The 17,648-nt window shown below is 35.9% G+C and overlaps 1 pseudogene; it reads right to left on the bottom strand.

The window, feature by feature from the left end:
• Positions 1-453: 453 nt before the first annotated feature.
• Positions 454-4,808, bottom strand: LOC131303205 (basic endochitinase-like; annotated as a pseudogene).
• Between the last annotated feature and the right edge of the window lie 12,840 nt (positions 4,809-17,648).

Genomic DNA, 17,648 nt, shown 5'->3' with positions numbered 1-17,648 from the left:
TATTTCGTTACTAAATTGGTCTCATTTAGCGACGAAATTTTTTTTTTTGTCACCAAATGATTATCTTTGGCGACAAAAAATAATTTCGTCACCTTTTTTTAAGCTTTTGGTGACGAAAAATGTATTTCGTCTCCAAATGGGTACTTTTGGTGACGAAAATATTTTTTTCGTCGCTAAATTGGTATAATTGGTGACAAAATTATTTTGTCACGGAAGTTGTCAAAACGGTGACAAAATTAAATTTCGTCACCACTTTTTCGTCACCAATTTTCATTTTTCTTGTAGTGTTAGTGTCACTAAGCTTATATCAATATATATATATACACATACATACAATCTTACATATTGACACCAAAAGCAAATTACTTTGTGATGTGTATATTGAACGGAAAACAAAAAATAAAAAGGATAGAAATTTTGAAGATGAAGAAGCAGCAGGAGCCACACTCCATCATTAATTCTGAAATATTCTTTCTTTTCTTATTTTGGTAAGAAGATTTTATTAGAAAACCCACAATACACAGCACAGGAGAAACAACAAAAAGCAAAGCTTGAGTCTAGAACATCAAGCTACCCACAGAACAAGCCAACAAAGCTAACAACAAGCTTACACACAGCCAAACACCCTGACTGGAATATTCGGAAATATGCTTACATGCATCTTTAATTATTCCGCGAAAAACTTAGACTACTTAAGAATTTTTCAATACTCCTGCCGGCCGGGGCATTATTTCATCATTAGATCACAGTATTATGCAGGGTCCATACAGTTGGACCCTACAATATTACTTTATCTCACGGAACAGTTTTCCGCAATGTTATTGGATCTTATCCAAAGGGCCTTTGGTTGTTGCAATCAAGGTTCTCTCTATAACCAACTCCCACAATATCACTGAAATGCATAAGAAACCCGATTCGGCTCACTTGTTGTGCTGTACTAAATCCTTGTCCACACTCGAGCCTGCCGTTGATTATGTTGGTGATGACACCATATCCTGGGACCCGACCTGCTGCCGAATCGGCGGCCGACGGGGTCCATCGGCCGGTGATGACGTCGTGGCAGGAGGGTTTCGAGTATTGTGGGGTCATCCAGAACCAGAGGGCTGCTCTGAAAGAAATGATGGCGTCGGCTGCGACCAAGTCTGGGTTGGCTAGTAGATCGCTTCCTATGGCTATTCCAGCTGGTCCATAGTTGTAATTGCTGCCAAAGTCAGGGTTAAAAAAAAGTCAGTACATAGGCAAATTAATTGGAGAATGTGCTCAGTTTTTGAGATTAGGTCAAATTTATGAAGAATATTTGTATTAGCCCCTTTGACAAAATTTTTGTTTATTTTGGTTTTTTCTTTTGCATATGGAGAGAGCAAGAGAAACTTCGTTGGGTTTCCTGTTTTGCGAGTTTTGAGTCAAACATTAGTTTGTCGTAATATTTCGCTATACCTTTAATTTCGGGGCACACCTGAATGAAGCACAATATTCATGAAAGAAATAGACGGTCACAGACTAACGTCATGTACTCTTATGACCATTGTGATTTTATCAAGACTTTAACGATGTACTTAATTTTTTTTAACGAACTAAAAAAAACAACTCGACCCATTCATCTCAAGGGAGAAAGTCCCTCTTTGGGATTTTAACATTTTTAGGCGACACCATTGCTCTTCAGAAAGTATGACGTACTCTTTGTATTAAAAAAAATTATCCTTCTTTTTGAAAGGCAATAATGTGTTTTTTGAATTTTAATGTACCTTTTCCTCCACTTTTACCATTGAATTTTGAATATGGGAGGAAGGGAAAAAAATATGTACCCATTTTTTCTCATTGACTAATTAAAATTGAATTTTTTTAGAACATTTAAAATGAAAAGATAGACCTAAATTTTGAAACGGTTGGAAGAATGAGAGAGAGAGAGAGAGAGAGAGAGAGGGAGAAGAGAGAGAGAGAGAGGGTACCAAGGAAAGAGTCAGGAATTTTCACTACATGAAGGCAAATGCGAGACAAAAAATTGGGTAAGAACTAGAAGCCTAGAATATCAATTGAGTAAAAACATACATACAGCTTAGATTTCACCAGGATTACTAAAGGTTTCAAAAATTTCTTCTCCTTTGTTCCTATTTGCTCATAATGATCGGGAATTTTTGTGTAGAGCGAGAGAGAGAGAGAGATTTTTTTTTCCATAGAGATTTTAGGACAAAGAATAAAACGTGCGAAACCCTCTTATGTATAGCTCATTTGGATGGTGAGAAAGTGAGATAAGAAAGAGAAGTCATTTCTCACCAAATCACACCATTTTGGGTGAGAAAGGGAAAGTATCAATCAAAACATTTCTTTTTTGTACTTTTTCCTCCATTTCTCACTGATGTTCAATTCAAATGAGGAATTTCATAAAAAATCATAAGTCATTCATTTCTTTTCTCATGAAATCCCTCTATCCAAAATGGTTGTTTAATGATTGGAGATTTTTGTAGGAGAGATACTAAGAGTTTATTAATTGAGTATTTCCTTTGTTAACCCCCAAGATTTATGTTATGTTATAATTAAACCCTTAGCCTTTAAAAATTAGTATGTTTTTTTGTTGGGGCTCGCCCCCAAGATTTATGGTATCCTTGTATTTCAACAGTTACTACTATTTGATTTTTTTTCCCCAAAATACTAGAGGGGGCGAGACCAGGGTCCCCAGCCTCGACTCCCCAAACGTCCGAGTTTCAAAACTTTTATTTTGTATATACCTGAATTGGTTATTTTACATTCTCATTTCTAAAATTCTTTCATAAATAAAAAACAAGCACGTGATAGTTGAAGTAGTCTAAGGAAAAAAACAAAATGATTGGTATACACTTCAACTGCATTAGGCTAGAATCAATTTAATGTATAAATGTAATGTAATATATAGGAAAGCAAAAACCTTATGATATAATAAGTGCATATTTCGTTAAAAAATATGTTTATTAAGCCAGGCCCCTTGGGTTCAAAATTCTGGCTCTGCCATTGGGCTAAGCCTATAAACTTTCATAGGAAATTTATTTTGTTTTTGAATATTATAGTTGAATTTTTTTTTCCTCTTGCAGGGGGCGACCGCCCCTAATGGCCTCCCCCAGCTCCATCTTTGTCAAAGTACTCATTACGAAATTTGGATGGGACCGCGGCCGAGTACTGCTTCCCAGGGGCACAAGGCCATTGTTGATTAGCAACACAATAATCCGCCGGGTTTCATTCCGTAACAAAACAGTATCCCATGCATATGGTCCACCAGGAGCCGTTGCCCACCCACCTTTACATCCAAATAGATCATACGATTAATCCAATTAATCAATCAGTGTCACAAAATGTTTTTTTTTGTTAGTCCCGTACGTCAAACAAACATCCGTAAGAAATTGCTTGGGACAGAGAAAAAGTACCAGTAGTTTCATGGGAAGTTTGAGCCAAAAACGCGACAATCTCTCTCTTATTGGTATCATCATCTCCAGTAGTTCCAAACCCACCAAACTCCTTGGCAACAGCAATGAACGCCTCATAAGTATAGAATCCATTCCCTTCACAAGCTGGGTCATTCCTGTTCGGCAGCAATTTCTCAAACAAGGCTTTGCTAATAAGAGAACTGATGTCACCGCCGCCGCTAGGGGGCGGTGGCCAGCGGCGATGGTGGCGGGGGCGCGGTCGCTGGCGGGGGTGGGGCGGGACAATTGCTCTGGCACCCTTTGCCGCAGTAATCCTGTGTGGTACCGCAGAAGCCCCATTCGCTGCAACAGAGCCCCCCCGGGCAGACTATTCCTCCTGCTTGGCCACCACATTGCTCATGTAGAGCCAAGGCCCCAAGTATGGAGAGTTGCTTGACGATTTCCTAATCCTAAATTAATGGGTTGTCCCAAGCGTATGGCTGAAACCGATGTAGCACAATATTCGGTAAGTCCGGAATCGAATCCACAGAGACGGTGATGTGTGCTGACTAAAAACTCGGGTTGTTATAATTAAAACGGGCTATTAGGTAGCCACCCCTTGAAGTTTGATGCTAAGATTAATTAAAACTAAGAAATTGGGTTTTTCAAATAATTAAAATGAGGTACGGTCGTAGGGTTTATAGCACTCGTAACCAGTCCGGATTAATCTGCTCCATTCGGTGTTTTCTTAAAAACGTTCAACTTTAAATTGAAAAAGATACCCTGCAAGATGCGAGACCCTATAGTCATCTTTTACTCATGCACAGCGGAGAATGAGTTTTGGACCCCCATTCCCCCGTTCACATGGGCTCCGACAATACCCGGGTTCGTCCACGGGAAGTATTTTTCCAATTTAAAATCGTTTTTTCCATTGTTTGAAAATAGGAACACTGCTCGAATTGGCCACAGTGTGCTAATCACCCCGCGACCCTACCTAAACGATTACTTGCTATGCATTGAATAAGAAACACAAGAAACCCTAATTTAAATCATGTTTCTAATATTGGAGAAAGAAAATAAACAAGAGATAACAACTAATTGAAAATCAACGAACAACTTTAATTAAAAACCGAAATTAAAACGAGTTACCAGAATGCAAATAGTTAAACAAGACTTTAAATAACTTGAAGGAAAGAAAAACTCGAAAGAAACTAAAAATATTCGAACCTAAAGAACGACAGCCTCGTTCTTTATTTTCTATGGTATTGCCCGATCAAAGCTCCCGATGGCTGCCTTTGTTCTCTGTTGTGCGGACGAAAAAAAAGTGATCCTTGAAACCCTTTTTTTTCCCTTTATACTGTGAACCACACAAGTTGTAATCAGCCGAGATTTTCCCCAAATAACAATTAAGGGGCCCACTTCACTAAACTCCATCGTTAATTCTTTTATTAATACAAATATATGGTCCATGATAATTTCTAGCCACCAGCGACACCCACGTGCAAAGACTAGCAGAAAATTTATCCAATGCTTCTCTCTTTATTTCATCTCTCTCTTCATTAATTTCATCGGCACTGGCTTTGCTTGACACAAAATAAAATTCAATTTGGCACTTTAGCTCAAAATATTATTCATCGGCTCTATGAGTTCTGAAACATAAATAATAAGTATCAAATCCCAAGTAACGAGCTAAATGGACATAACAAGTCTAAGTTAGGGGGCATAAATAAACATCTTTACACACCTATCACATCCCCCAACTTACACTTTGCTAGTCCCTAGCAAAGTAAATAAAAACAAATAAAACAAAGCAACTAACTAAGAGATAGATCTTTTAAACCCCCGGGTGGCCCCGGTAGGACAAGTGAAGTCTCTTGAGGGTTTTCAGCAATGATCACCCATAAAACACCGCGGATCCTTTTAATTGAAATCCAAAAACCTGCAATGTGACTCATTGATACGCAATGCTAAGAATATAGCATATGCGAAAATAGTTCTAGAGGCTATCAAAACATAGAAATAAATCATGGTACCCAAGCTTAGCGTATGTGAGCAGGGACCTTAACAACAAGTGAATCACAACCAAGTACTCTCTCCGGACCAAGTTTCGACTTCAATTCTCACCGTGTTATGCACTCAACAAAAGAAAATGCTCGAAACATGGTGCATTTAATGAAACTCTCAATGTGTGCGGACGAAAGTTATGCAATAAAGAATCAAGTACCCCGTACACTTTAGACACGAAAAGAAAGCATTTTAAGGTAGACACGTGATCACATGAAAGAAATGTCAAGCATTAAAGACTATCTATCCATCGATCCACAACTCATTGCCCTTAAGATCAAATAAGACTTTTATTCGGTTATATCGTTGCATAAGGAAAAGTACTTCAAAGATTAGGATAAATCATAAGTAAATGTTCGAAACTAGGCCAAAACAACATAGGGCAAGAATAATAATGTGCGCCCTCTAACTTCTTCTTCTTTTTTTTCAACTCCGCTACATCTCTCTTTCTTACCTTTCTTTCCCACATTAAAAAAAAAAAGTATTTCTCATTTCCTCAATAATTTGGTATCTTTCCCTTTTATCTTTTTTTCTCTTCTTTTTTTTTTTTTGATATTTTTTTTATAGGAAAGATCACCAATAAAAAAAAAACTCAATTCTCACTACATTTACTCTCTCTCTCTCTCTCTCTCTCTCTCTCTCTCTCTCTCTCTCTCCCCTGAATAATTTACATCCACATAATTACTAAGTCTTCTCAAGACACAATTTAGATGGTGAAGCTCAACCAGAAAAGGGTATCATGTGTAAGGCTCAAATGGGCTCATAAAAGATAAATATATGAAAGAAAAAATCGAACCGGCTCAAAGCACAAAAATGGCCTACTATCATCTCCTGAGGGTAATACAACCATGTAACTTTCCATTCTCAAAAGAAGAAATAATAGGCATGCGTTAAGTCCTAATACTTGACAACAAAGATAATGAGATCGACAACGATTAAGCTTTCCTTTTTTTTTTTATGACAAACAAAACAATCGTGTGACACTACTCCAAAGGAAGATAAGACACTAAAGCTCACATGGACATAAGTCTCCACTAATCTAGCAATTGAAAGCACTTAAGTCACAACTCATAAGCAGTCAAGGTCCAAGAAAAGTGCAGTGCAAAGATGCTAAGAGTGTATGCCAGGATAAATTTCTATCGTTAAGCTAGCAAAAAGAATTACCATGCAACATAAATATTCAAAAAAATGCCCACAGATTCTCAGCACAAGCAATCAACAAGTAAACATTGCAATCTCCAAGTCTCAAGTAGAAAGGATCCAACAAGTATTTTTTAATTTTAAACTTTTTTTATCAACAAGATAAAGAATAAAGAGATCCCTCCCCCCAACTTGAACAATTCAATGTCTGCATTGAAAGCATGAAAAAAAAAAGATTGGACAGAAACGTAAAAAAAAAGGAGAGATGTCACCTCAAAAAAAAGGGCTAAGCAAAGTAAACTATAGAGAGAGGAAGACCCCCCAACTTGGATCGAACAACCTGCAAAATGTTAGCCTCCAAGACAGCAAGAAAAATAACTAAAAGAAATAAATAAGGCAAGAAATAAAATGAAATACAAAAAAAAAAAATCTACTTTTCTTCATGCGAAAGACACGAATACTACTTTTTTCCCCATTTCTCAAGTGAGAAACTGGTGGCTATACCAGACCAAAAAAAAAAAAATTATATACGAGCAGCCAAACGCAGATACTGAATATTTATTATGCCAACGAGATCTAAAACAATGAACATAACACTTCATTCTACACCTATTATCAAGAATTGAACTCGGTCATCCCACAAGATAAGATACTTCGAGTAGCGCATTTGCCGAATTCGTTTTACATATTTAAATACCACCAAGTGTACAGCCCAAACTAGATCAATTTTCAAATTATTGACAAAATCCACAAGATAGGGATGATAAACCAAATTAAATTCATTAACACCAAGAAAATCAATCAGTTCCACATTTAAAAACTCTTGCGAAAGTGAAGATTCAGTAGGAGGGGTGACGCCATCTAAAGTCAAGAGTATTTGATTATTCAGTGCAACTATTGGGAATGACTCCTCAAAAGGCATATAGCCCTCACTAATAACAAGCAGCTCTATTTTTTTTTCCCTCTCATCGGAATTGGTATCCTCAGAAAACGGCTCTATTTCTTTTTTTTTCCCTTACATCAGACTTGGTATCCTTAGGGAACGGCTCGATCTATTTCCTCTTTTTCTCTCCCATCAGAATTGGTATCTTTAGGAAGCGGCTCTATTTTCTCTTTTTCTCTCCCATCAAAATTGGTATCCTCAAAACTTTCAATCAACTCAAAAATTGGAGCTTTTGGGTTAATTCATCTAGGTAATCCCAAGCCTCTTTAGCGTTTTTATCCAGGAATTCATCAGTGGACCTAAAATCCACCTGACATGCCTTAGGATTTAAACTACCGCAAAAGATAACCAGAAGACTGCCAAGCTCACAATTAAAACTCGACCAAGAGAATATCACAAATTTAAATCGCTCCTAACATTGTGACAAAGACTCATCATCTTGTTGAGAGAAATCTGATAGTTCTAGTAAAAGCATATGAGTCTCATATGAGGGATTGAAAATTTTGAAAAACTGTATTACAATCTCACTCCATGTCATTTTTGGACTCAAAAAATTAAACCAATCTTAAGCACTACCACGCAAAGATGCTGAAAATACATGTAAAAGAGCCACTTCATCACTAGCAAAAGATTTCTCAAGGTCATGAACATGCGAAAAAGGATTTTCTGAGGCTAAACCATAAAATCTAGGAAGTAACACTGAACAATCAAATTGGTTTGCATAACATTCGTAGCACCTTGCAAAATTGGCCTTTTTTTTTTCTTTTCAACAATAAAAAAATTTAAAAAAAAAGAACTAAAAAGAAAACAAATAAAAAAATAACTACCCGAATCTCAACACACGTTACCGTCCCCGGCAACGGCGCCAAAAATGCTTGACGATTTCCTAATCCTAAATTAATAGGTTGCTCCAAGCGTAGGGCTATGATAGATGCGCAAATGTTCACATATGTGCCCCTTAATTTATCCTTGCTAATTCTATTTTTATATTATTACTTGGTATTTTAATGCTTAATTTTTGTGTTATAGGTATTTGGAAGTTTTGATATTTTAATGTGTTTTGCTTAGCTGCTTACCGAATTGAAAGAAACAGGGATGGCGCCTCACGATTTTTCTCCTATGGTGCTGCTGCCTCGTGATATTGGAAGTGAATGGATAGCAATAATTGGACATGCACTTGATCTTGCAGGTGGGCCTAATAATTATTTGTAATATGGACTTAAGGTTGGGGTCCAAGGTTCAAACAATTGCTCTACATGACTAAGCCAATTCTCGGCCCACGAGGGTTATTATTTACACCCACGAGGATTATAAAAGGGCGGCAACGGTTGACTCAGGGAATAATATATACAGGGGATTGACGAAGAACGGAGGCGACACTTTTTACAGGAAGAAAAAAACACACTTTTTCGTAGGCGACAGAGAACGAGAGTTGCGTTCCGAATATTATTTTGCAGTTTTTAACTCACGTTTTTTTTGTTCTTCCAGATTTTCTTTTTTCTTCAAGTTTTTGAAATTTTGTTCAGATCTCCGCATTCCGGTAACTTATATTGATTTATGTTCTTCATTAAAATTGTTTGTTGGTATTCAATTAGTTATTATCTTTTGTTTATTTATTTATTTTTATCTTGCGTAATAAAAATATGATTAATTTTAGGATTTTATTTTTTTTATTTTTAATAATGAGTGAGTAGTTTTTTCTGAGGTTTGGTCGCTGGGTAAAGGCACGCCGGGACTCAATTAAGATTCGTCTCGCAATTTTTCAGTATATTAATTGAATTAAATAATTTTAGTTGGTGAAAACTACGTCCATTGGACGAATCCGAGACATTGCCGGGACTCATGTGAGCAGAAATAGGGGACCAAAATCTGTTCTCCGTTGTGTACGGGACCGGCAACCTTAGGATTCGCATCCTTCGGAGTTTCCAATTCTCCCTAAAATTTATCCGTTTTTGGAACCTTGAAAAGCGAGTGGATTCTGATTGAGTAGCGAGCGCTGGATTCCCTACGACCGTGCTTCTCTTTTTTATCATTTGAGCAAGTTATCTGTTAGTATTAGTTAATTAATCAACTAAAAGACAAGGGGTGGCTACCTAAGAGCTAATTTTAATACTACAACCCGAGATTCCACAGCACACAGTTCACCATCCTTAGTGGATTCGACTCTGGTTTTAACAAATATTGTGCTACATCGGTCTCAGCCTAACGCTTGGAGCAACCCATTATTTTAGGTCTAGATATTGGTCAAGCAGGCTGAAACCGATGTAGCACATTATCCGGTAAGTCCGGAGTCGAATCTACAGAGACGGTGATGTGTGCTGACTAAAAACTCTGGTTGTTATAATTAAAACTGGCTCTTAGGAAGCCACCCCTTGTAGTTTAATACTGAGATTAATTAAAACTAAGAAATTGGGTTTTTCAAATAATTAAAAGGAGGTACGGTCATAAGGTTTATAACACTCGTAACTAGTCCGGATTAATCTGTTCCATTCGGTATTTTCTTAAAAACGTTTAACTTTAGATTGAAAAAGATACCCCGCAAGATGCGAGACCCTATGATCGTCGTTTACCCATACGCAGCAGATAATGAGTTTTGGACCCACATTCTCCCGTTCACATGGGCTCCGACAATGCCTGGGTTCGTCCACTGGAAGTATTTTTCCAATTTAAAGTTATTTTTTCCATTGTTTGAAAATAGGAGCAGTGCTCGAACTGACCACGGTGTGTTAATCACTCTGTGACCCTACCTAAACGATTACTCACTATGCATTGAAGAAGAAACCCTAATTTGAATCATGTTTCTAATACTGGAGAAAGAAAATAAACAAGAGATAACAAATAATTGAAAATCAACGAACAACTTTAATTAAAAACCGAAATTAAAACGAATTACCAGAATGCGAATAGTTGAACAAGATTTTAAATAACTTGAAGGAAAGAAAAACTCGAAAGAAACTAAAAATATTCGAACCTAAAGAACGACAGCCTCGTTCTTTGTTTTCTATGGTATTGCGGCTATTGCCCAATCAAAGCTCCTGATGGCTGGCTTCATTCTCTGTTGCACGTGCGGACGAAAAAAGTGATCCTTGAAACCCTTTTTTCCCCCTTTATATAGTGGACCACACAAGTTGTAATCAGCCGAGAGTTTCCCCAAATAACAATTAAGGGGCCCACTTCACTAAACTCCATCGTTAATTCTTTTATTAATACAAATATATGGCCCACGATAATTTCCAACGACACCCACGTGCAAAGACTAGTAGGAAATTGATCCAATGCTTCTCTCTTTATTTTATCTATCTCTTCATTAATTTCATCAGCGCCGACTTTTTCCCTTTATATAGTGGACCACACAAGTTGTAATCAGCCGAGAGTTTCCCCAAATAACAATTAAGGGGCCCACTTCACTAAACTCCATCGTTAATTCTTTTATTAATACAAATATATGGCCCATGATAATTTCCAACGACACCCACGTGCAAAGACTAGTAGGAAATTGATCCAATGCTTCTCTCTTTATTTTATCTATCTCTTCATTAATTTCATCAGCGCCGACTTTGCTTGACACAAAATAAAATCAAATTTGGCACTTTAGCTCCAAATATTTTTCATCGGCTCCATGAGTTCTGAAACATAAATAACAAGTATCAAATCCCAAGTAACGAGCTAAATGGACATAACACGTCTAAATTAGGGGGCGTAAATTGGCGTATTTACGCACCTATCAAGAGGAGAGAGAGTGAAATTAATGCCAAAATCCTCATTTTTTTTGGTGGTTGTGTCTTTGTTTATCTGTTTTTGGTTATGGCTTGTGTGTTAAACGGGGGGGAAATGGGATGGCCTTTTAAAGGCAATGGAGGCAGCCTCGGTGCTAGTTTTCCAAACGTTGTACTGATTTTTCCCAATAAAAAACGTTTTACTGATTACTAGATCCATACAAATCACAGGATCGATGGGACCCGGGGCCTGTCCTGTGCGGCAAAGGTGAGCGGTGAGCCCCGTTCGAGATTTCATGATGAAAACATGTGCGAAAGATTCGTCGCGGGGAATGTTACTTGCTGGTGTTTTGCTTCTCACGGTCAGAGCTCGCCGTGCCAGCAGGAGTTTGCCTTGGAATAGCGTCTTATATTTGTGGTTGAGAGTTTGTATATTAGATCGACGAATCTTGAACATACTGGTGTGGCTCTTGTGGATAAGAAGAAATGCCCATATTTTCCTTCACGTGCACGTGTGATGTGCCCTTGCGCACAGTACGATCGCATTCCGTGCTTGATGTTTTTGTAGAAACTTTATATCCATCTCAAAATTAATTGGCAATGTGTGGAGAGGTATCATATGTTATTAAGTGATCACTCATTCCAATCCTAAGAATTGTGAGATTCATTTCCTTAACATTCCCCCTCACGTGCAGTCACATTTTGATGTATGTTACGTGTGGTCACTTTTTGGGTCTTATCATCGTGCAGCCTTTTTGCTGGTCTGTTATCGTGGGGTGTAGATTGTGAATTTTTAAAATGTGGGGTGGAACGAACCCCGCTCTGATACCATGTAGAAACTTTATGTCCATCTCAAAGTCAATTGACAATAAGTGAAGAGGTCCCAGATGTTATTAAGTGATCATCTATTCTACTCCCAAACAATGCGAGATTCATTTCTTTAACAGTTTCCATACGTACAGTCCAGGAAAGAGAAACCCAACCAATGGTCAACAACTCTTCCCTAGAAGACCAAAACTCTTTCCTAAAAGAGTTTCTTTAAATTTGGACCGTTGATTGGGTTTCCTGAACTGAGTGTTTTGATCTGTATCATTTCTGTAACACAAATGGTAATGAACTCTATATCTCAAAAAACAAGAGCATGTGTTTAAAAAGATCTATTCGAACATTTTCGGAACACAATTTTTTGCAAAAAAAATATTATAATAATTTACGCGCCGGTTTAATCTTTTTTGGCTCAAAATATAAAATTTTGCGGATAACAATTGTAAAAATTTATGTACTTTTGTATTTTCTAGTCGAATTCACACTAGTATATGAAATTTTGTAAGCATATATGACAAATTAGTGGAGCTAAGATAATTCTTGAACACCCTGTTAAAAAATCTGGAGCCGCCGCTAGTCATTTCCCTTGTTAGCTAGTTATTATTATTGGCTGAAATTATTCAGGAAAAAAAATGGAGTACGGGCCGGACAAGCAAGGCGCGGCAGAAAATTAAAGTAGGCAAGGCGGCCATCTTGAGCGTTATATGTTTAAGCATTATTACATGCATATATTTGTTACCCACCGTTCAAAAACGTTACGTTTCACAGTTGGGCGTTTCTCACGTTTTTTTATTTCGGAAGCTTCCGGGCCTGATCTTTTGTATTAGTGACTAGAGGCCGGGGGCATGCACGCAGTGCGTGTTCAAGTTCAATTTTGCTTCCTACTTATTGTTTGTTTGATTGAATTTTTTACAAAACATGCATGCAACATCCGACTTGCACATGCGTGTGCCTGAGAGAGGCTCCAAAATGTGATTCTCATTTTTTTTTCTCGCCTGTTTCTTGATGAATTACTTCAACGAAAATTTAGCACACCTTATATATACAATTAAGAAGAAACGGAACTGCCGCCGGTAGAGTTTGAGTGCCGCAATCGGGACTCGGGACTGCAGGAACTGGGCTGCCGCCGTCGGAACAATAAACTGTCAAAGCTAGCCACGGCAGAGAGTGGGAGCGTGCATGGCAGTCAGGACCATACACGATTGGAAAATCAATGATCGCCGCGATGTCATTAGAATGCCAGATATAATTATGGTCATAGAATCCAAATTTAATTATGGTCATTTAGGATAAAATGATCAAAAAACTAAAATCTTTCCACCCGTTCAAACGGATTGAAATTTGGAACACTTAATTTTTTTAATACAAACCGAATTTTATATATAAAAAATATTTAATAATAATAATACTAAATTCATTAATTTAGGGACTGCACAAGGGCAATATGGTCATTTGATAGTTTTTACATCATCCACCCTTCCTTATACCCCCTATTAATCCTTCATCCAAACAAAGTACTATTTAATCCACATTCTCTAATACCTCATCCAAACAATCTACTATTTAATCCCCCTCTATAAACATCACATCAATGTGGGCCCTCACTTATTAACTAATACCCCCTACTATCTTATCCCCTTTTATTAACTAATACCTCCAATTCTTTACCCGCATCCAAACGGGCCGTAAGGACAATAAATTTCTATGGATAGCACAAATTGAAAATTTTCTAATATCAATTTTCTATGGATATGAAAATTTTCATTGAGGTTCCGGAAAATTTCGCAAAACTCATGGGATATGTATGTGATGTATAAAGCGGTCCCAAAATGAATTAGAGATAAGGACAACAAATTTCTTTGAATAGCACAAATTGAAAAATTATACTCCCTCCATTCCATTGAATATGTGCTTTCAAACCCTAAAATAATATATTTCTATACATTACTATTAATTTTTTTATACCAAATTAAAGTACTCATTGAATACTTTAATTTTGTGTAAAACAATAAAAAAATAATACTCCCTCCGTCCCATAATGTTTGTTCGGTCCGCAAAATAATGACATAAAAATAATACAATTTTTGGGGAAAAACTGAAATAGTCCCTATAGTTAAATATTTGTGTCAATTTGGTCCCTGTAGTTGTAATTGGCTCGATTTACACTATGTACTTTTCATTTTGTTTCAATTTGGTCCAATTACTAACTTCTGTTAGTCCGCCGTTAGTCCTTTAAACAACAAAATCATATGGCCCCCCTTTTTTGGAGTTAAAATAGACTCCTTTGGCTAAATAAGACAACTGGCTTATTTTTTTATCCTTATTGAATTTTTTTTCGTATTTGTTAGTTTTTCGTCAATTTTTTTGGGGTTATTGCATCGTCGTGACGAGAGGAATCTAAAAAGTAAAAAATTATGATAGAAATCCAATTTTTTTTGAATAAAGATGAAAAAATTTACTTATTGGCTTATTTTTGTCTTTATTTAAAAAAATTAAGTTTTGATCGTAATTTTTTACTTTTTAGATTCCTCTTGTTATGACAATGCAATAATTTCTAAAAAAACGATGAAAAACTAACAAATACGAAAAAAAATAAGCCAGTTGGCTTATTTAGCTGAATAGGGTTACTCATTCCCCTATTGCCCTAATATATCTCTGAACTATAACACAGCTCATTCTTCTATTCTCCATTGATGAGGAGGCACTTGAGAAGAAATTTGGTTATAATTTTCTACAAAAAGTTGTCATCGAATTCAGCATTTTCATGATCAGCCATGAGGCATCATAACCACTGATATTGTCTACATGTTCAACTTGTGAACAAATACTGAGATGCCTTATTTTTCTACATAATACTGAAAATGCATATAGAACAATGTTCAAAAGTCACAACATGATATAGATCCAAAAGTCATAACATGATAAATAACTATGTCCAAAAGTCAGAATATTATATAAATTCAGTTTCAAATTTACCATGTCATAACCTAATACATAGACATAACAAACCACTCAACTAGGTTATAATAAACCTAACTTAACAGCTTAAGTGGTTAAAAAAAATAGTGCCTTGTCATTCCATTCATTTTCCTACATTTGGCCCATGCATTGATTCCTAACTAGGAATGTTGAAGAATAAACCTAAGCCAATTTTTTCGTTTTTATTCAAAAAAAAATTGAATTTCGATAATAATTTTTTACTTTTTAGATTCTTCTCATCATAACGATGCAATAACCCTCAAAAAATTGACAAAAAACTAACAAATACAAAAAAAAATTTAAATAAGGACAAAAAATAAGGAAGTTGGCTTATTTAGCCGAATGGGTTTGTTTTAACCCCAAAAAATGGGGCCATATGATTTTGCTAATTAAAGGACTAACGGAAGTTAGTAATTGGACCGAATTGAAACAAAATGGAAAGTACAGAGTGTAAATCGAGCTAATTATAACTACAGGGACCAAATTGATATGAACACTTAAGTACAAGGACTATTATAGTTTTTTTCCCTACAATTTTTGTAAGAAAAATTAAAAGTTTTTTAAACAATTTACTAGATATCGATGAGTTCTTTTAATTTATGAAAAAAAATTAAATTTTTCTTGAAAGAAATGGATTATTTTTTAGTCTCCGTTTTGCAGACCAGACAAACAATTTGGGACGGAGGGAGTAATATGTAGCGATGGGTTTTCAATTTTCTATATTTTGGATACTTGAATTTGTATACATTTTTTCTATGGCTGAGATCTATGGGTAGTAGAGCTAGAAATATATTGGAAATAATGAATATTTGGAAGAAGAATGAAAGAAAACTTAAAATTGATGTTTCCTGATCTTTTTCTAATTAGAACTTTCACGCTAGCACAGGTGGAAAGTTCACCTCCTCCTTCAGTGGAGGTACGAGTTCAAGCCCCACAAGGGGTGGAGTTGGGTTTTAGGATTATGGACAGCCTCTGAACCCTTTGTGAACTAACATACTAATACCCTATTAACTCCCGTTGATATATACAATATGTTGGCAGGAAAAAAAAATCTTATTCTGATTCCTTATTTCAGAATTTTTGGAGGGAACAAAATCAAAGGTAAATAGAAAGGAAACAATTAAAATTGATGTTTCGTAATTCATGTAGAGATACTATTTCAAATTATAGGAAAGGTTGTTATGGAAAAGGAAAAGTCTTGATTTACAAAATTACGACGAAAAGCTAAATAAAAAGTAATAAAAAGTAAAAAGTACCAAAATAAGTTTCAAATTTTTAAGTTTACAAAAACGGAATTATTGTTGCTTATTTATAATAATTTTGAAAGTTACTAGATCAACTATTAGAGATTTTTTTTCTCCATATATTTTCTCTTTGCTTATTACCATCATCTCTATTTATCTATCTCTAAATCCAAAAAACCTCCCTCAAAGTCTTCACCAAGCAACGTTTCTTGTTCTTTCAAAACATACTCCTACGTTAGAAAATAGATAAATAAATCAGACATATATGTCAAGTTTTTTTTTTTTTTTTAAGGAAAAGAAAAAAAATTTTAAAAAAAATCTGTGACGTTCTTGTTTTTTTTTTTTTATCAGATATGAAATCTATACGAGCTGTCAATAAGGTGATTATGTTCTTCCCCGCGTCCCCGCGTGCCCGTTCTGGCTCAAACTCTTCGAAAAAAGAAGCTGTCATCTGCATGCATGTTGGGTTTCTTATCCCCTCCCCTCCCCTCCCCTCCCTCTCTTTGTAATCTTCTTGTTTCTTATGCCCCAATGTTGGGGCTGTAGCCTTTTTGGCACTTTACCAGTTCCCCAAAAAAAAAAAAAAGTGGGATTTTTTAATTCCTACTCTCTCTGTTCCAATTTTTTTGTCTCTTTTGAAAATCCGTGTTATTTTTCAATTGATTATATCTTACAATTTATAATCTTTTAGATGATTTTGAAAATATCGTTAAAAAGAGCTCATTGAGATCTATCAAACAAAATTTATATTGCATACAAATAGTATTACCAATTAAAAGTTATAGTTAGTTTTGTTTTTGTTTCTTTTCCACCGGCCCTTAATTAATGACAGCCCTTCTAAATAAAGCTTTGGTAAAACTTGTTTGAAAGGGCTAGCCCTCAAAATATTCACCAATATTTCAATTAGGGATAGAATCTTATGTAATTAATCGACTACAAGTCTCCAATCGTAACTACAAATTGGATGCATTAGAAAGCAAAAACATACACAAGTGTTTTTTTTAAACACAAAAAATGTATGTACACTTATCTACCATATCGATCCATAAAAACCCTAACCGTCACGAATATTCCCTGCCCGTCATGAATATTCCCCGCCCCCCCTACCTACTCTTGGATGGAGGTGAAAGGGGAAGGCCATGGAACTAGTACAAACAGCTTCTTGTACACTTTAGTATTCACTACTAGAAAATTTTCAATAGGTGACGAAAGAAGTAGTGACGAAATTTACTATTTTACTATAGCTGACGAAACAGAAAAATTTGCGTCACTTAAAAGTTACTATAGGTGACAAAAAATTTATTTTTTGTCATCAAAAGTGAATTTTGGAGACAAGCTATAGGTGACGAAATTTACTATTTCA

The sequence above is a fragment of the Rhododendron vialii genome, chromosome 10a, assembly GCF_030253575.1.
Source record: "Rhododendron vialii isolate Sample 1 chromosome 10a, ASM3025357v1".
Lineage (NCBI taxonomy): Eukaryota > Viridiplantae > Streptophyta > Magnoliopsida > Ericales > Ericaceae > Rhododendron > Rhododendron vialii.
Note: the sequence above shows the minus strand (reverse complement) of the source record. Positions and strands in the feature narration are given on the sequence as shown.